Here is a 21239-nt window from a genome sequence, read left to right on the forward strand (position 1 = left end):
TAATTGTAAGTTTTTATGATGCGATTAAAATAATAACAAAGTTCTTTTACCGGGCTTCCGGTACTTTTCGCAACCTAGTTTTCCATTTAGGTTCAAATGGTGACTTGGGTGTTACGTAACGTTTAGGTAGGGGGAGGGGGGTACATAAAAACGTTACGATGCGTTACATGAGGGAGGGGGGTCAAAAATCGTCAAAAATTGCGTTACGTAATACTTGAACGCTCCCTAACTTCAAATGAAGTTAGCAAATCACAACAGCAAAAAATGTTTCAAATTCAAATCGAGTTGGTGCTGAATTTGCCGCTTTTTTGCCGTTAATTAATTGTGAAAAAATTAATTTTGTCGCTCTTTTATTTTTTTTAATATTCGATGTTTCGCTTACTTCATATGAAGTTAGCGAATCACAACAGCAAAAAATGTTTCAAATTCAACTCGAGTTGGTGCTGAATTTGCCGCCTCTTTGCCGTTAATTAGTTGTGAAAAAATTAATTTTGCCGCTCTTTTACTTTTCTTAAAATTCGATGTTTCGCTAACTTCCTTGGAAGTTAGCGAATCACAACAGCAAAAAATGTTTCAAATTCAAATCGAGTTGGTGCTGAATTTGCCGCTTCTTTGCCGTTAATTAGTTGTGCAAAAATTAATTTTGCCGCTCTTTTATTTTTCTTAATATTCCATGTTTCGCTAACTTCATATGAAGTTAGCGAATCACAACAGCAAACAATGTTTCAAATTCAAATCGAGCTGGTGCTGAATTTGCCGCTTTTTTGCCGTTAATTAGTTGTGAAAAAATTAATTTTGCCGCTCTTTTATTTTTCTTAATATTCGATGTTTCGCCAACTTCATATGAAGTTAGCGAATCACAACAGCAAAAATGTTTCAAATTCAAATCGAGTTGGTGCTGAATTTGCCGCTTTTTTGCCGTTAATTAGTTGTGGAAAAATTAATTTTGCCGCTCTTTTATTTTTTATAATATTCGATATTTTGCTAACTTCATGTGAAGTTAGCGAATCACAACAGCAAAAAATGTTTCAAATTCAAATCAGTTGGTGCTGAATTTGCCGCTTTTTTGCCGCTCATTAGTTGTGGAAAAATTAATTTTGCCGCTTTTTTATTTTTTTTAATATTCGATGTTTCGCTAACTTCATATGAAGTCTTCTTTAACTTCTTGCAACCATTTTGATCTTGGTCTTCCTCTTTTCTTTCTTCCTACTGGATTCCATTGATAGATGTGACCTAACTATCTAACTCTTCATTGCTTTATTTTGGTCACGATATCTTCTTTTAGTACTTTCTTAATCTCTGCATTTGTTCGGCTTCTATATTCATTTTGCTCTGTTCTGATTGGTCCCAGTATGGTTCTCATGATCTTTCTCCCCACTATTCTTAAGTTTTCTTCATCTTTTTTAGTCATCGTCATTGTTTCCGCTACGTATAATAATATTGGTCTAATTATGGTGTTATACATTCTTATATTGGTTTTAATAGACAGTATTTTGCTTTTAAGTAGTGTTTTATTTGCAAAATAAGCTTTATTCGCTGCCAATATTTTTTCTTTTATTTCTGTATTCTTTCACCCGTTTTGCTTATTGTCACTCCTAGGTATTTGAAATGTTCTACATCTTCAAACTCTGAATTTCCTATTTTGGGTTTTCCTTTTATTGCTGTTTTCCCTAGTCTTAATATTTTTGTCTTTTCTTCATTTAATCTGAGTCCCATTGTCTCCCCTTTCTCTTTTATTTCTTTTACCATTTCTTTCATTATGTTTCTATTCTTTGCAATAATAACAATGTCGTCTGCGTAGGCGATTATTTGTCCACCTCTTGTTCTTAGGTTTCCTTTGTTTATATTTCGTAGTACATATTCTAAAGTTAGATTAAACAGTGGATAAGGCATCCCTTGTTTCACTCCTTTATTTATAATGAATTCATCTGTCTCGCCTCTTTGCGTTTTTATGCTAATTTTGGTAGTTCTCATTGTCATATTTATTAATTTTCTGAATTTATGTGGGATTTTTAATTTTTCCAGGGCAATCGTTAGTTGTTTTCTCTTAATCGAATCAAATGCCTGTTTGAAGTCGATGAATAGCATTTCTAATTCCAGTTTGTATTCATTTGCTTTTTCCATTATTCTTCCTTCCTCCATATATCTTCCTTCTGTGACTCCACACTGGTACTGTCCCACTCTCTTCTTCGTGATCTTTGACAATCTTTTTCTTATTATTGAAGTCAATATTTTATATGTTGTGCTTAGTAGTGTTATTCCTCTATAATTATTACAAATTTGTTGGTTCACAATACCAAAATACTATACTAAAATCCATTTAAGAAAGCTCAAAAAATACTCATTCCTAGTTTTGACCAACCTTGTATACTAAAACTAAACGTTTCTCTATATCAATAATGTTTAACAATAGTAGACTATATTAAAAATATTTTCAATATAAATAGAAATTTTTATGTCAAGTTACTACAATTCTACAGGGTGTGAATATTGCTACGAAATTAACAAAAATTGTAATTATCTTTTAAACTAATTCGTATATTACTACAAAAGCCTATATTTTAGGAAAGTTTTAGGAAAGTACAGGAGAATCCAAAAATGTAAAAATATATAGGGTGTTCTATTTAAAAAAACATAAGTTTGTGTCACCCTGTTAATACGGATAGCCCTGTATATTTGAAAATATTTTCAGATTATGATCCTGTCTAGGCACCAACTTTTAACTAAATAACTTTTTTTCGTATCTCCTACGATAAACGAGTAATTGGACTTCTTCACACTAATTCTTACCCTTTATGAAATTAGCGAAACATCGAATATTAAGAAAAATAAACACATTCTACCGCATAGGTACTTTTAAGCCATACGGACGTGTCTAGTAGTAATCGTATTTGGTTTAATAGCTTGTTAATTAGTTCTAGTTTTTTCTTTTTGTTTTGGTGATCGTTTAAAAATAAATACATAAATTGTGTGTTTTTAAATAAATAGACCCCGTAATGGGGGATAAAAATCTAAAGACGTCCTCTTTGACGAAAGAAATTGATATGGACGTGTCTAGTGGAAATAGTGTATTGGAAACTAGTGGTGAAACAACTCAGGAAAAAGATGATTTGCAGTCCAAGGAAAAGGAGATAAAGCATTTTAATTTGCAGTCAGATAAGTACAATTTAAATAATATCTGGGTATATATTGAAAGAATTGGTGATTTAAGTAATTTATCAAGATTACACCCCATGGTTTTAGGGGATTTATTATTTAAAAAGTTAAAATTTACTCACATACAGCAAATACGCAGTATTGGGAAGAATAGGATAAAAGTCTTATTAAATTCTCGTTTAGATGCTAACAACTTAGTAAATAATAAGTCTCTAAAAGAACATAATTTGCGAGCTTATATACCGAATCACTTGTTAGAAGTGGAAGGGTTGGTAAGAGACCTGGATACGACGTTTGATGTTAATTATCTTTTAGAGAATATTGAATGCACGTCAAAAGTTTTAAATATATATAGAACAAAACGTAGGATTCAAAAAGAAAGTACAATAGAATATGTAGATAAGAAAACCGTAGTCATTACTTTTGAGGGAAATATTCTACCCAATTGCGTTGCTTTCAATCGTGTTTATTTTCCTGTTGAGCATTTTGTTGGTAGGGTTGTTTAATGTTACCGGTGCCTGAAATTTGGGCACGTCTCTAAGCAGTGTAAAAGCTCACAGGAATCCTGTATACAGTGTGGTGAAATAAAAAATCCAGATCATAAATGTGAGAAAAGTATGTTTTGCATTCACTGTAAAAATAGTAACCATGTAACAATATCTAAAAACTGCCCTTTTTATGAAAATGCCCTTTTTATGAAAAGCAGAAGAAAATCAAGACAATTATGATAGAGCAAAAAACTACCTTTTTAGAAGCAAAATTATATTGCGAAAATTCATTCTCCGGCCAAATCAGTCACAATCCTTTTTCTGTTCTTTCAAGTTATGATAAAGAATTTCCCACACTCCCTGTAAATAACAATAATGTTTCTTTAAATCGCCCTAATATAAGTATGAAACAAACCCAATTTTCAACACACCGTCAAACTATTTCTAGTAGTGAAAACCTTCCTACAGCAAAGAAAAGAAAAGCCAACACCCCTCCTATGCAATCACCAGCACATCAACCACATTTTCCATTCATATTTGGACCCTCACAACCCTTACCTCCTAACCCATACAAACCAAACTATGGAAAAACTGACAACAAAAATGAATTAGCTTAATGTGTGTCATCTTTTATAATCAATCTTTTAAGTAACATTCGTACATTGGAAGACATAAAAACAATAGACAATAAAACAATAATTTCAGGTTTAGAACAAGTATTGGATAAAGTAGATAATAGTAAATTTTAATGTCTCTTAAAAATACTTTTAAAATAAGTCAATGGAGTGCTAGATCTGCGGTTGCCAATAAAGGTAGCTTAATGAATTATTTAAACAAAGAAAAAATAGATATTCTCCTCTTAAGTGAAACATGGTTTAAAAGAAATTTGCAGTATGGATTTAATGGTTACAATCTTATCAGAAATGATCGCCAAGATGGTTTTGGCGGTGTGGGTATATTAATTCATAATTCAATTTCTTTTAGTGAATTAAACTTAAATTGTAATTTTAATAAGGATATTCAAGTTTGTGGTATAAAGATTAAATATGAAAAAAGTGAATTAAGCATATTATCTATATACAGCCCACATAACAATTTCATGTTCTTAGTAGATTCATAGAACATACTTTTCAGAAATAGTATATACTTAGAATATGCGTAATTACCATTGCGAATGTGCAGAGCATATACTGAGTATATACTACATTACAGTACTTAAACGTTCTATGTATATACTTAGAATGTACTACCGCACTTCTTTTCAGTATATACCAAGAACATACTTTTTAGAAGATTCTAAGGAGGTGCCATAAACCTTCAATTTATATACTTAGAATGTACTATCGCACATATTTTTAGTATATGGGAAGAATATTCCAAGGAAGTGCTATATACCTTCTAGTTATATACTTAGAATGTACTATCGCACATATTTTTAGTATATGGGAAGAATATTCCAAGGAAGTGCTATATACCTTCTATGTATATACTTAGAATGTACTATCGTACATATTTTTAGTATATGGGAAGAATATTCCAAGGATGTGCTGTATTTCTCAGAAGTATGTTTTCAACATCACCCAATCTCATCCTAGGTTCTACTAATATTATTTACATATTCTAATTGCATATGAGAATGTAGTTATTATTTTCTACAATATTACGTAAAAAGTAAGTATAAAATATATAAACTTTAGTTATGTTATATAAATATATTTAGTTATTATGTGCACATCAAAATAAAAATGCTGCTTATATAATTATATAATAGCCAAATATATATAATATGTATTTAAATTACTAAAATTTATAGGTGTCTATATGCATTATACATACTTCCACTTACTAGGTATTTAGGAAATATTGAAGTACCAATATGAATTTATTATTTTCAAGCTGCTTTTTATGTTCTTAAAAATGTTTTAGTCCTTGTAGCTAGAAATACTTCTTTCGCTTCGTCCTAACAGCGTAAACATAAATGCATAACTGTACTCTGGACGTCTCTGGAAACTATTTTCATATTTTGCCCTTTTGTTTTACCTACCCCCTTCCCTTGTGCAGGTATAAAATATGCAATGCAAGGGGTCAGAATGACAATGAATAGCCGTTTCCGGATTCCCGAAAACTATAGGTAAAAATACTAATGGTATAAACTCAAATCAAAATGGTATTATATTCATTTCAATTGAAAACGAAACGAGAATTTCTCATTTTTCTTCAATAGAATTAAGTTTTAAAGTTTTTTACCATACAATTAAAACGGTTTAAAAAAATGAATTAGATAGTTCAGTAACCTACCAAAATACCTAAATTTTATTAATTATTCTTAACGCGAAGTTGATAATCTATAGGCTAAATTCTTCTTCCTATAGGTACATACAGTATATTCTTTTTAAGATATTTTAAAAGTATATACAAGTATGTGTTAAGCATATACTTTTGCATATACTAAGAATATTCGATTAAGGTATATTCTAAGAATATAAACTTTTACGAACATTCCGAGATACTACGTACACGAATGTGCTCAGTATATTCGGTGCAAGAATATTCTTTCAGGCACATGCAAAGAACATGAAATTTAGAATGTTTTTTATGGTACATGCTATGCTTGTACTACGCATATACTAAAAAGGATATACTTCGAGGAATGTTGGTAGGATATGCTTAGAACATGATGCGAACATCATTGTTATGTGGGAGATCACCTAAAAGTAAGAGCACAGTAGATGATTGGAAAAATATTTTTTCGGAAGTCAGTAAACCAGCAATTATAGGTGGAGACTTCAACGCACATCATGCAATCTGGGGATCGACTTTTAATGACGCAGTTGGAAAACAACTCATAACAGTTGCAGATGAATTGGATTATATAGTAATGAATAATGGTCAACCAACTATTTTTACCCGACCTGACCAAAATACTTCAGCCATTGATGTAACTTTTGTTTCGCCTGAACTAACTAGTAAAATAAACTGGTCCGTCTATCCTGACACTTTAGGTTCAAACCATTTTATCATCAACATGGAAATAAATTGCCAGAATAAAAATGAGGAGATTAATCCTGCGAGCAAGTGGAACGTAAAAAAGGCCGACTGGTATTTATATACATCTTGTGTAGAACAATTTTTTGATAAGCAATACCAAATGGAAAATATATCAGAAAAATACAATTTCTTAATAGATGGGATCAACCAGGCAGCAGAAATTTCAATTCCACGGTACAAACCTTTAAAAACAAAATTCGAACCCCTCCCCCTGGTGGAATAGAGATTGTGACAAAATCATCAGTGAGAGACAAGAATCACTTTCAAATTATAAACACAATTCGAATTTTGAGAACTATTTGAAATGCCAAGAGACCATAGCAAACGGTAAGAAAAAACTGAAAGCAATCGCAAAACAAAGTTGGAAAATTTTTGTCTCCACCCTTAACAAAAATACTCCATCATCATCCTTATGGAATCAAGCCAGGAAAATAAACAGAAAACCAATATCGAATACAAAATGCTTTGACAGTACATTAGAGGAAGAATTTTTTGACCAGATATAGCACCACCATCTGTTAAACCACGAGAAATTATAATACCTACTACAAAAAATAACGAAAAGGAAATTTTACTAGAACCATTTAAAATTGCTGAGTTAGAATATGCACTCAAAAACAGATGCAACACAAGCCCAGGATTAGACAATATTAAATATCCTATGATTCAATTTCTTCCTAAAATTGCTAAACTCTTTTTATTAGATATATTTAACGACATAATTATTAATAATTCAGTTATTTATGAATTTAAAGAAGTAATTATTATTCCTATTCTCAAACCAGGTAAAAATTCCAACTTAGCAGATTCGTACAGACCCATTTCCCTTATGTCTTGTTTACTAAAAACATTAGAACGAATGATCAAACATAGACTAGAATGGTGGTTAGATAGGAATAACTTACTTCCAGAATTTCAATTTGGATACAAAAAAGGATGTGGTTCTATAGACGCTATTGCTACATTAGTAACAGACATTCAGAATACATTTACCAATAATACATATCTACCTACAATATGTTTAGATATAGAAGGTGCATATAATAGTGTGTGTCTTGACATCCTAATGGAAAGAATGATTAGAAATTTTCACATACCAGCTGCATTAGCGAAAACCATACTCAACTTTTACACTTGCAGAAAAATTTATCTGAGATCTAATAATAATAGACTGATAGGTCCTCGATATAACAACCTAGGACTTCCACAGGGGTCAGTTTTAAGCCCTCTATTATTTAATCTGTATACAGCTGACTTGCACAATATTTCAATGGTAAATAACAGCTTTAATATAATACAATATGCTGATGATTTTCTGATATACTCATCTTCCAAATCATACGAAAAGTGTATACAAATTTTAGGAAAAATGGACGACTTCTCTAATAGCTGGTTCAAAGAAAATGGATTTGAAATAGCACCGAGCAAATCCAGTATATGTATTTTCACGAGACATAATCTCCCAAAAATAGACAAAATAACAGTAAGCAGTCGTGAGTATAATTTCTGTGCCTCAATTAAATATTTAGGGATGATTCTTGACCGTAAATTAACTTGGAAGCTACACATCGAATTCATGTTAAACAGATGCAACAAGGGACTAAATTTCCTTAAAGCAATTTCTAAAACTTGGTGGGGAGCCGATGTAGAAACGGCATTGCTTTTTTATCGATCGTACATAAGATCAATCATCGATTATGGATGTGTTTTGTATGGTTCAGCAGCTAAGTATATCTTGGGAAAAATAGATGTGTTTCAAAATACTGTTACAAGTTCTTTACAATACTTTATTTAAACTCCAATACAATATTACAATACGTTAACAACTTGAACAAACTGACAACTTTAAATACTCAAAATCTCAAAATACAACTGAACTATCAAATGTCAAACACAATGTTTATATAGTTTTCTGACGTTCTAGACGTCACCAGACATTTCTGGGTTATTCCATGACATCCAGAACATTCTCGTACGTGGCTACTTCTTCTTTCACGTCGAGGGACTCTTTCTATGTAGGAACAATCTACGGAACTGTCATAACACTGCTCCCTCCTTTATAGTTATTCGCCTCGAATAACTGGTCTATCAGGGTCTGGTTGAAGCCAACAGGGTGGATCAGTTCCATGATATGGGGCTAATCTCTCAATGTGAACTACCTTGGGTTTACTTCTCGCTGAAAACTGGATGCGGTAGACTAGATCATTTATTTTCTTTAAGACGGTGTACGGGCCTTCCCAGTTTCGTTGAAGTTTCGGACAAAGTCCTTTCTTGCGTGTGGGATTGTATAGCCATACTGGGTCACCCCTTTCGAAAATTGTCCCAGTAGCTTGCACATCGAACCTGGACTTGGCTTTATCACTTTGAAGCTTCAAACTTTTACGAGCAAATTCGTGGACTTTTTCCAGTTTTTCTCTTAAGCTTTCTAGGTACGTCAGGGATGAAGGTTCTTCTTCACAGGTAGGCAATTTTCCGAAAATAAGATCTTGAGGAAGCTTCATTTCTCTTCCGGTGATCATCATTGATGGAGAATAACCGGTTGCTTCATGTTCAGAACTTCTGTAGGCTAACAGGAATAGAGGTATTAGGGTATCCCAATCTTTTTGATTATCAGCAACAAACATTGAGAGGTATTGACAAATAGTTCTATTATGTCTTTCGATCATTCCGTCTGATTGTGGGTGGAGAGGCGTAGTTCGAGTTTTCTTAATACCCAAGATTTTCATTAGTTCTTGCCATAATTCGGATTCAAAATTTCGTCCCTGATCAGAATGCAACTCTAAAGGAACTCCATGTCTTGATACGACGTGTCTTATGAATGGTTCCGCTACAGTCGTCGCTTCTTGATTAGGAAGAGGTGCAATTTCAGGCTATTTTGAAAAATAATCCATTGCAACCATTAAGTACTTGTTACCTCTCTCTGTCGTTGGAAGTGGACCGAGAATATCAACTGCAAGTCGTTCAAAAGGCTCTCCGGAAAGATATTGTGCCATTTTACCACGACTTCTTGTTCTAGGGCCTTTTCTACCGTTACACAAGTCGCATTTATTACACCATTCTTCTACATCTCGGCGACAATTGATCCAATAAAATCTGTCTCGAACCCTGGCCAGTGTTCTTTTTACCCCAAAATGTCCTCCAGACAGGCTGCTATGAAGTTCTTGCAACACACTTTTAATGTGTGATTTTGGCAGTACCACTTGTTGAACTATACGTACTCCATCGGGACTTTCCCACTTCCGATATAATAGACCATTCGAAAGATGCAAAGATTCCCATTGAGCCCAATACGCCTTTATAGTTCGACAGTATTTAGATATTTCCTGCCAAATAGGTCTTACTCCATTTTTAAGCCATTCTCGTATGACTCTTAAGTCATTATCTTTCTTTTGACTCTTCTTAATGTTTTCCAGGGAAGTCTGATCATTATCTTCTTCCTGTTCAACCGTGGTCATGCAGAGACTTACTTCTTCAGTTACGCTCTCTTTTTCTTCAAGTCTTTTACAGTACTGGCATTGTCGTTCTAAACAGGGTCGCCTAGAAAGAATATCGGCATTGTTATGGAGACGCCCTTTTCGATGTACTATGTCGAAGTTATACTGTTGCAGTCTCTCTATCCATCGAGCCACTTGTCCTTCTGGCTTTTTAAAATTCATTAGCCACTGCAAAGCGCTATGGTCTGTTCTAATTGTAAAATTTCTGTTATAAAGGAAGGTATGAAAGTGTTCTAGGGCTTTTATAATAGCTAGGAGCTCTTTTCTGGTAACGCAATAATTCTTTTCTGCCTTTCCTATGGTTTTACTAAAATATGCAATAACTTTTTCTTCACCTTCCTGTTCTTGTGATAATACAGCGCCAATACCATGCTGAGATGCGTCACAATCCAACAGAAATTTTCCATCTTCTCGTGGATAGGCTAGGATAGGTGCTGTTGTAAGTAGTTTTTTTAAATCTACGAAGGCATTTTGACAATCCGGTGTCCAGTCAAATTCAATGTTGTTTTCGGTTAGTCGATAAAGGGGCTTAGCGATGCGGCCAAAATCTTTTATGAATTTTCGGTAATATGAACAGAGTCCAAGAAAACTTCTAATTTCTTTTTTATTTCCTGGTTTAGGCCAATCTTTAATAACTGAAATCTTCTCTGGATCAGTTTTAATTCCATCTGCTGAAACTATATGTCCTAGATAGTACGCTTCTCTTTGAAATAGTGAACATTTCTTATAATTAAGCTTTAAGTTGGCATTTCGCAATCTGTCAAATACCTCGCTTAAGTTTTTCAGATGCTCATCAAAGGTTTTGGACATAATCATTATATCATCAAGATATACTAGACATGTTCTGCAAGTAAGTCCTCTTAAAACCATTTCCATCAGGCGTTCAAACGTAGCTGGAGCATTACAAAGACCAAATGGTAGAACCTGAAACCTATAGAGACCACGGCCAGTTGAAAAAGCTGTTTTGTCTCGATCATCAGGATGTACTTCTACTTGCCAGTAGCCTCTTTTTAAATCTAGAGTCGAAAACCATTTAGCACCTGATAAAGTGTTTAGTGTATCATCTATTCGTGGCAATGGATAGCTGTCCTTTTGTGTAACGTGGTTTAATCTTCTGTAGTCTACACAAAAACGAGTAGATCCGTCTTTCTTAGTTACTAAGACTACTGGTGAACACCAGGGGCCCGAAGCTTCTTCGATGATATCGGAATTTATCATGTCTTGTATTATGTTTTCAACTTCTTTTTGTCTAGCAAACGGTAATCTGCGTGGGGCTTGACGAATTGGTCTTGCATCCCCAGTATCAATTCTATGTTGAACTAGACTAGTACGCCCTGTAGATTTCTCGGATTCAAAAATGTCGTAGTTTTCATTAATAAATTCATTAACTTTTTCTACTTCTTCATTTCTTAAGTGATCAACATTTTTGATCAGTTCTTTCGCCAAGTTAGCGTCAACTTGGTAACTTAAAGCTGTATTCTTTTTCAGACACTTTTCGCACTTGATTATTTTTTCTATTGGTGTACAGAGTGCTATTTGTTGTTCTTTCTTCAACTTAAAAGTCTTTTTGGACAAATTAGCAACCCTTACTGGAATTATCTCATCTACATTCACAAGGCATCTGGCTATCAAGATTCCGTCATTAACAAGTTCCTCGCTTTCAACAACGCCGAAATGTAAACCTTCAGGTTTTTGACTCAGCCTCGCCAGGACTATACTTTCAGAATTTTGAGGAATTTCTGTATCTTCACTAACTATAACTCTTACTTGAGGTGTCGACTCTTCAAAATTTAAGACTATTTCTTCATTTTCAATAAACAAAATTTTATTTTGAAGATCTATGATAAATTTGTTTTGCATAATGTCCATTCCAAGGGTGTCGCGAAAAAAGGTCGCCAACAATTGGTCGAGCGAAAAAATGTCGCGCACATTTGAGCGCGTATCAAAAGGTCGCCGGCGAAAAAACAGCGCCGACGAAATAAGGTCGCGTGCAATTGATCGCGCGAAAAAAGATCGCGTCATGTTTTACATTATTAAAACCATTCAATTGGTTTTCAAAAAGGTTCTAAAGAAATTCTATTTGCATACTTTAACTTTATGCATTATGAGCCGATTAGTCTTGGAATTCCATCTAATTACTTTTTAATGTATTTTGGATGTATAAGAAGATGGGAAAAATAACGTATATCTAAATACTTTTTAATGTATTTTGGATGTGTAGGAAGATGGGAAATATAGGAGAATGGGAAATTATTTCATATGGTATTTTCAGGTTATTCAAGTGAATATACTTGAAAATTGAACAATTTTTAACATGAAGAAAGTATTTTTTTTGTTCTACGTGAATAATTTTAATATATGGATCTAAATTCAGAAAGGTACTTTCCTTCACACTTTTTACAGGCTTAGGACTGTCAGCAAAAAACTGGCGTGTTTAAAAGTGTTTGCTCTTCCTAATCGGATATCGTTAAAAATGTACAGTAATAATAGTTCTATTTACAGTATATATTACATACAAACGAATACCAGGTACCAGTTTACCTATTTTTGGTATTTTCAGAGACCGGTAATTAGCATAATTGGTTCTTAGTAGAAAGTCGTTATGCAGATTAGTGAAGAATAAGTAGTTTAGATAAGGGCACCTTATTGTGTAGGTATTTATTAGGAATTCCATGAAGTCATTACGATAAGACATTATTGGAAATCCTAAAATAAATATTGTACAAAAGTTCTTTGTCTAATTGTGCGTTATTCACTAATGTGGTAATTATTATTCCATATTCGTGAAACGTACTTTTATTACTTTTTAATATATTTTGGATGTATAAGAAGATGGGAAAAATATCGTATATCTCATTATTCATTAGCTTGTCGATTTGTCAAGATGGTCTTAACTTACGTAAAGAGTCAAAAAGGTGCCAATATGTTGGTGTATAATGGATATATCCATAGAAAGGAAAAAACGATTGATCAAAAGACAATTTGGAAGTGCGCTCAGTACAATAAGCATAAATGTACCGGGAGAGTTCACACAGTGGGAGATGAAGTAGTGAAAAGTACAAGTCACAACCACGTTGCCGATGCGTCAATATTAGAAGCAAAAAAGGCTTGTAACAGAATGAAAGAACTGGCTCATCAAGTTGAACTAACAACACAAGGAATCATAGCTACCGTTTCACAAGAAGTGTCTGTGGGTGCAACTGGGCAGCTACCTTCTATTTCATCCCTAAAGCGAACTATTCAGAACACACGCCAAAGAGTGGAAGCTATTCCGGCAAATCCAAGAAGCTTAACAGAGCTTATTATTCCGGAAGAATACACCAGAAACAATAACGGCGAACCGTTTCTTTTATTTGACAGTGGTCCAAACGAACAGAGAATTTTAATATTTTCCACTGAAAGAAATTTAACTTTGATGGCGAGCTGTGAACACTGGTATGCCGATGGAACATTCACATGTACTCCTCTATTGTTTGGTCAGCTGTATACAATACATGGCGTACAGTATAGCAACGTTATTCCAACTGTTTTTGTTCTACTTCCTAATAAAACTCAGGCAACATACACTCGACTCTTCCATGAATTAAAAACGTTACGACCAGGTTTACGTCCTACAACAATAATGGTGGATTATGAAAAAGCAGCAATTAATGCTTTACAACAAGAGTTTCCTGAAGTCAGAATCCGTGGATGTTTCTTTCATTTCACACAATGTTTGTGGAGAAACATGCAAGGTACAGGACTGCAACAAGTTTATACAGAAGACGCGAATTTTGCTCTACATCTGCGACAATTGGCAGCCCTAGCCTTCGTACCTGAAGTAGATGTTGTTGCAACATTCGGAGAGCTACTGGACAGCGAGTTTTACACTCAAAATGAAAATTTACTAACACCTTTAATAAACTACTTTGAGGATGTATGGATAGGCAGATTGGATCGACGACAACAAAGAAGACCGCCAATGTTTCCAAGGAATCTTTGGAATTGCTTCGAATTTATAGAGGAAGATCTACCGCGTACTAATAATGCTGTCGAAGGTTGGCACAACAGCTTCTCCTCGATATTAAATGCAGCACACCCAAATCTATGGAAGTTTATTACGGGGCTAAAGAAAGAAGAGAGTTTAAATCGATTAAAAGTGGAGCAATACATAGCTGGAAACCAACAACCTCAAAAAAAAAAAAATTATAAAGATACAGCGCGGCGAATAAAAACGATTTGTTTGCAATACGGGAACCGGCCAAATCTAGAATATTTAAGAGGAATTGCCCAAAATTTTCAACTGCAAGTATAAAAAACTAAAAAACAATTAAAAAAAAAATAAAAATTAAAAAAACACAAAAAAATAAAAATAAAAAAAAATAAATAAAAATTAGAAAAAAATAAAAAAATTAAAATTAAAAAAACTTTTAAACACGCCAGTTACTAACTGCCAGTCCTAAGCCTGGATAAAGTGTGAAGGAAAGTTAAAGTATGCAAATCTGTTATTAATATAAATGTATTCTTTAACTATGATATCTTCAATAAGTACTCACCAGTGACAATGTATTAATGAAATTGTGCCTGTTATATAATTTTTAACCACAATATCATTATTTTATTTGGGAAATTTTATTTTAATAAAGATGGTAGCCCTTAACCTACCCTATCTATATGTAGTATATACCCTGTAAAATATATTAAGCTTATATTAAAACTTACTCTTAAATAACCAAGGGTAAATTTTGCGACACTGCCAAGTCGTGAAATAATACCTCTAGGTAATTTCCCTACAACATTTACAGTTAAAATTACCTTAATTCGACCATTAAATTGGTCGAACATTTTACATGATCAATTTCAAATAGGATTATTTACTTCCAATTATTTTCCTATTATTTAAAGTGGAAAATAAAACTAAAGTCATTTAGAAGTCAATATTGGGTTGACGAAATATTTTTTACCAATAGGTTAAAATGACTAATAAGAAAATATTTAACTGTTTGGGTCATTATTTAACAGCAATCCTTTAGTTCTATTGCATCATCTAAATCTGACCTAAGCCTGGATTAAGTGTGAAGGAAAGTTAAAGTATGCAAATGAAAACATATTTTCTGACGCGATCTTTTTTCGCGCGATCAATTGCACGCGACCTTATTTCGTCGGCGCTGTTTTTTCGCCGGCGACCTTTTGATACGCGCTCAAATGTGCGCGACATTTTTTCGCTCGACCAATTGTTGGCGACCTTTTTTCGTAGATCCCATTCCAAGAATGCATTCATCTTTAATATCGGCTACAAGAAATATGTGTTTTATCAAGGTGTTGCCAATCTTTATGGTCGCCGATACTTCTCCATGAATTGGAATGGTTTGACCTGAAGCTGTTTCAAGAACTAAGTTTGTTTTAGATGGCTGCAGTTTTCTGTTGAGAAGTTCTTTGCGAACGAAAGATCTTGTTGCACCGGTATCAATAAGAAAAGTGCATTTTTGATTGTCAACGTAGCCCTTAAGTAATAAATTCTGTTCATTTTTGTTTAACGTATAACTGCGAATTTGGGGGCTTTTATTAGATTCAGCCGACGCCCGCCCCTGTGTCGACTTTTATTCGTTTCCCTGGCTATTGTTTGAATATCTGTGGTCAGTTGTGGGAGATCGACTTCTTACATACCTATCTCTACTAATATTTCTAGTAGGACTATATGATGGGCTTCTGGATGTCGATCTAGGCGACCTTCTGACATCATTCTTGTATTCTTTCTTTCTCGTTTGGGATCGGCTTCTACAATTGGCCTGCAAATGTCCAATTCTTCCGCAGTTAAAACATCTTCTGTTTTGATTTTGAGCTTTTTGTTGATTTTGTTGAAGGTTTTGGAGTATGTTCAACATCTGGGACAAAATAGGTTGTCGATTATCTGTGGTAGTGACTTCTTCATCTTCTCGAAATCTTATTTCTTTTAATCTTGGGCGAGATCTTGAAATACTTTTAGCCGCTTCAAACTCCTGGGCTGAAACTAGTGCTCCATTTAGCGTTTTGTGTTGTTGTAATCGGAGAGCCTGTTGCATTTCAATATCATGTAGTCCGTCTATGAATGCCTGTATACCGATTTGTTCAAGAAAATCTTTAGGTGCCTGAGAGTATGCCAAATGTAGTAATCTTTTAATATCAGCTTCAAATTCTTGTAGGCTCTCGTTATGTTTTTGATACCGAACTTTAAGCTGACTTTGAAAAACCTGCTTCAGATGTTGTTGGCCATATCTTGTTTCTAAAGCTTGAACAAGTGAGTCATAACTAGGTGAATCCTGAGGAAGAAATTGAAGGACGGTTGCTGCCTGGCCTCGAAGCGACACCACCAAGGAAGCTGCCATTTCTCTCTCAGTCCAGCCATTTGCTCTTGCTGCAGCTTCAAATTGGAAACGATACGTTTCCCATGCTGTTTGGCCATCGAAGGTGGGTGGTTTCAAAATTTTGCTCTTTCTGATTGTGCCTGATTCAAGAAGATTTAGGGGATGTGAAGATGAAGGGGCTGTTTCAGATTCGACATTCGTTACTGAAACAATACGAGATAAAGAAGCTTGGGTATCAATTTTTCGTTCTAACATAACTATTTGTCTTTCTAAACTAGATTTTAAATTATCTTGTTGTTGCTTTAAATCATTTTGTTGCTGTTCTAGTTTATTATCTAAATAGTTTTGTTTTTCTTCTAATGTGTCAATTCTACTATTAATTTGACTTACCTCTAATGTAAAATTTTCTTGAATTTGTGACAAACTATTTATTATTTCTACCTCTACTTGTCTACGCCTCTCCTCCTCTTCTTGCCTACGTTTCTCTTCATTTTCTTTCTCTGATTGCCTACGTTTCTCTTCATTTTCTTTCTCTTCTTGCCTACGTTTCTCTTCATTTTCTTTCTCTGCTTGCCTACGTTTCTCTTCATTTTCTTTCTCTTCTTGCCTACGTTTCTCTTCATTTTCTTTCTCTGCTTGCCTACGTTTCTCTTTCAACTCTTCCATATTTAAAAACCATTCTGGTGGTCCGGATGTATCCATTTCTTTCTCGAATTTAGTAGATCTTGTATTGACCATATACAAATTACTTAATGTCTTCTTATCCCACCGCTGTCACCAATGTTACAAGTTCTTTACAATACTTTATTTAAAAATACTTTATTTAAACTCCAATACAATATTACAATACGTTAACAACTTGAACAAACTGACAACTTTAAATACTCAAAATCTCAAAATACAACTGAACTATCAAATGTCAAACACAATGTTTATATAGTTTTCTGACGTTCTAGACGTCACCAGACATTTCTGGGTTATTCCATGACATCCAGAACATTCTCGTACTTAGACAAGGAAAGAGAGAGGACGAGTAATCCTATGACCAAAAGTGAAGCCAAACTGACACCAGAGATTTTGATCATCGACGTATCTTTGGGGTATTGTTATGCATTGAGTATTTAAAATAAAAACATGAAATGTATTTAAAATGAAGAATTTGTGTACGGTAAATGTTTTATTAAGTTGCTCATATTACGTACATATGTTTCAATACATACATATGTTTTTATTACGAATTTTAGATGATGGTTTACTTTATTTTTTATGAAATTTTAACCTTCAACGAACACCCACCACTGGCAACCTATTGTTATTTTTGACGTGACCGCCATGTTTCTGGTGACAAACAAACCAAAAACTGGCTTCACTTTTGGAACGTGTGTGTTAAATGGGTGTTACCCATGCCCCGCGGACTCTAATAAAAAACATGTATAGTATTTTTACTACAAAAACGTTATTACGTAGGTCAAAATTTTTGACGTAAGAGAACTGTCAAAACATTAGAATGTGACTTTTCATTATTGCTATGTTTATTATAAACACGGCAATAATGAAAAGTCACATTCTAATGTTTTGACAGTTCTCTTACGTCAAAAATTTTGACCTACGTAATAACGTTTTTGTAGTAAAAATACTATAATCGTATTTATTTTCCTTCCATTTTGTCGGAGGCGCTGATGTCGGCATTGTGATTGGTGGAACATGACTTTTGACAAATCCTGCGCTATCTGTGAATCTGTGTTCAGTGTTCGTGTTCGTTCGTTCGTTGTCGTCATGCTCCGCGCACTCTAATAGAAAACATGTAATCGTATTTATTTTCCTTCCATTTTGTCAGAGGCGCTGATGTCGGCATTGTGATTGGTGGAACATGACTTTTGACAAATCCTGCGCTATCTGTGTTTAATGTTCGTGTTCGTTCGTTCGTTGTCGTTCAGTCATTTTATGGTCGGTTTATGTGATGTGTTTGTGTCACCATAAAAAGCTGATATTCAGTCGTGTTTTTTGATATTTTGTAATCGAGTACCTTTTTAAAGGTAAGTTTTTCTGATTGTAAGGTAGAGATTTTCTGATTGTAGGTACTGTTTATCCAACAGTTTTAAAATACACATTTTATTTCGCGTTTTGTTGTTAGGTCTAATGGCTCCCATCAGGTGTTGTGTGCAGACGGAGGAAAAATTCAACGAGTAAACATATTTAATCCAAATTAAATACTCATATTTCTATGTAAAATGTCACATTATTGTATAAATAAATAATTAAGAATCAAAAGTTGTTTGTGTTGTGCCTTTATTGTCCACTTGAATAAAATATTAAATATTGGAAGTAGCGTATGGAGGCTATGATGTACCTAGCATGGAGGCTAGATTACGCCACTCTTCCTATCCAATCAACAGCAAGAACGTTTAAAATTTCACACCTATCATGTCGAAGCTACAGACCACTTATGTGGAGGCCAGATATGTAGTACCCTTCCATTTAACCAGGTGCTGAGATGGCGCTGAAATACGTGACATATTTTTCAAAGAGTAAGATCGCATTCTACCAAATCACACAACACTTTTTTCTATGGTTGTCGTTCAGTTATTTTATTTGGTCGGTTATGTGATGTATTTGTGTCACCATAAAAAGCTGATATTCAGTAGTGTTTTTTGATATTTTGTATTTGAGTACCTTTTTAAAGGTAAGTTTTTCTGATTGTAAGGTAGAGATTTTCTGATTGTAGGTACTGTTTATCCAACAGTTTTAAAATACACATTTTATTTCGCGTTTTGTTGTTAGGTCTAATGGCTCCCATCAGGTGTTGTGTGGAGACGGTGGAAAAGTTCAACAAGTAAACATTTATTTAATCCAAATTAAATACTCATATTTCTATGTAAAATGTCACATTATTTTATAAATAAATAAGTAAGAAACAAAAGTTGTTTGTGTTTTACCTTTATTGTCCACTTGAATAAAATATTAAATATTGGAAGTACCGTATGGAGGCTATGTACCTAGCATGGAGGCTAGATTATGGCACCCTTCCTATCCAATCAACAAGAACGTTTAAAATTTCACACCTATCATGTCGAAGATACAGACCACTTATGTGGAGGCCAGATTTGTAGTATCCTTCCATTTAACCAGGTGCTGAGATGGCGCTGAAATACGTGACATATTTTTTAAAGAGTAAGATCGCATTCTACCAAATCACACAACACTTTTTTCTATGGTGTTACCCGTCCTCTCTTTTTTCCTTAGGGAGTTTTTGTTGCTACGTAACGTACGCATCTCCGTATACGTAAAGCCACTAACGTGTCGTAGAGGATGAACGTTAAAATAGGTAGTTTTTGTGACTGCCTTAACGTAACGTAAAGCAAATCGTAAAGTAATTTTTAAATTCCGTTGACATTAAAAAAATAAAACAATGTTCACACAATATACAATTAATATACAAATGTAAAAAAAGATAAATGAATGATGAAATTGTATGGTTTTTATTGCTTCTATTTAAATATAAAAATATTATTTTTCCTTAGGTTAAAATTTTTTTATTTTTTGTTTATACTTACTTTTTAGTTGTAAATTATTGTACCTACATCAGAATTCCAGTATAATGTAAATAGTTTGTTCATATTTATTTGAAAATTTTACAGAAATTAGCTCATTTATTTATCAAGTTATTAATTGTGGTAATCACTGTATTTCTTAAATTAATACAAGATTTGTTTGTTTTGCTTTATTAATAGACAACTTGAAAACAATAAAATTTTAAATCTATTATGAAGTTCCAATTTCCAATTACAAACACAGAATAATTTTACTCAAATAGACTAAACCAATAACCAATATAACCTTAAATATTTATAAACGGGTACTGGTAGTACGCTGATGAAATGTTCATTTGGTAGCCATTGGTAGGTAATCGCCAATCGGGCAAGATCCTCGTGTGCATTCGGTGACTTTCGTCTCGATAGGGATGCGTTCTCACGTACGTATCAGAGCGCTACTTTAGGTAATACGCATCGAGATACGGGAGTTCAATCATTAATGCGCAAGCGTATATGTCAAAAAGATGGGTTACGTTTACGTATTTGTGTGCACAAAAACTCCCTCTTGTCTAAGTTCTCGTACGTGGCTACTTCTTCTTTCACGTCGAGGGACTCTTTCTATGTAGGAACAATCTACGGAACTGTCATAACAATACAATATTACGTATTTGCCTGGGTACTATGAAGTCAACTCCAACCAATTCGTTATATGTTGAATCTCTTGAATTTCCATTGAGATATAGAAGACAATATCTTAGTCAAAAATTTCTGATTAATATTTGTCATAGAAACCCCTCTCTCTACTCCAATATTAGCAAACTTAATAATGCAGATTTAATAAATAAATATTGGATCCACAAGAACTCCCCTCCACTTTGTGAGGCTTTTAGGAATCTCTCATATTGCGATTACACCAACTCACATACATGTAACAGCTCAAACTTTGAAGATTTTGATGCTTTTTTGCAAACTATTACGGTAATTAAACCAAGGTACCATGTAAATACTGCAATCAGCTTCAATATTTTAAGAAATTTATTAGAAAACTGGCCAGAATCAACAGTTATTTACACAGATGCATCAAAGTCTTCTTTTGGCACTGGATGCGCTTTTTATATCCCCTCAAAAAGTATAGAAAACATGTTTACACTGGATCATAATTTTTCAATTTTTACTGCTGAAGCCATAGCAATTTAT

The 21239-nt window shown here is 33.7% G+C and overlaps 1 long non-coding RNA gene across 1 annotated transcript; it reads left to right on the top strand.

Moving 5' to 3' along the window:
* The first annotated feature begins 18308 nt into the window (after positions 1-18308).
* On the top strand, positions 18309-18780 carry LOC126888867 (uncharacterized). Its single transcript, XR_007699683.1, has 2 exons — positions 18309-18545; positions 18644-18780. It is a non-coding gene; the product is annotated as an uncharacterized LOC126888867 (long non-coding RNA).
* Positions 18781-21239: the final 2459 nt, after the last annotated feature.

The sequence above is a fragment of the Diabrotica virgifera genome, chromosome 7, assembly GCF_917563875.1.
Source record: "Diabrotica virgifera virgifera chromosome 7, PGI_DIABVI_V3a".
Taxonomy (NCBI): domain Eukaryota; kingdom Metazoa; phylum Arthropoda; class Insecta; order Coleoptera; family Chrysomelidae; genus Diabrotica; species Diabrotica virgifera.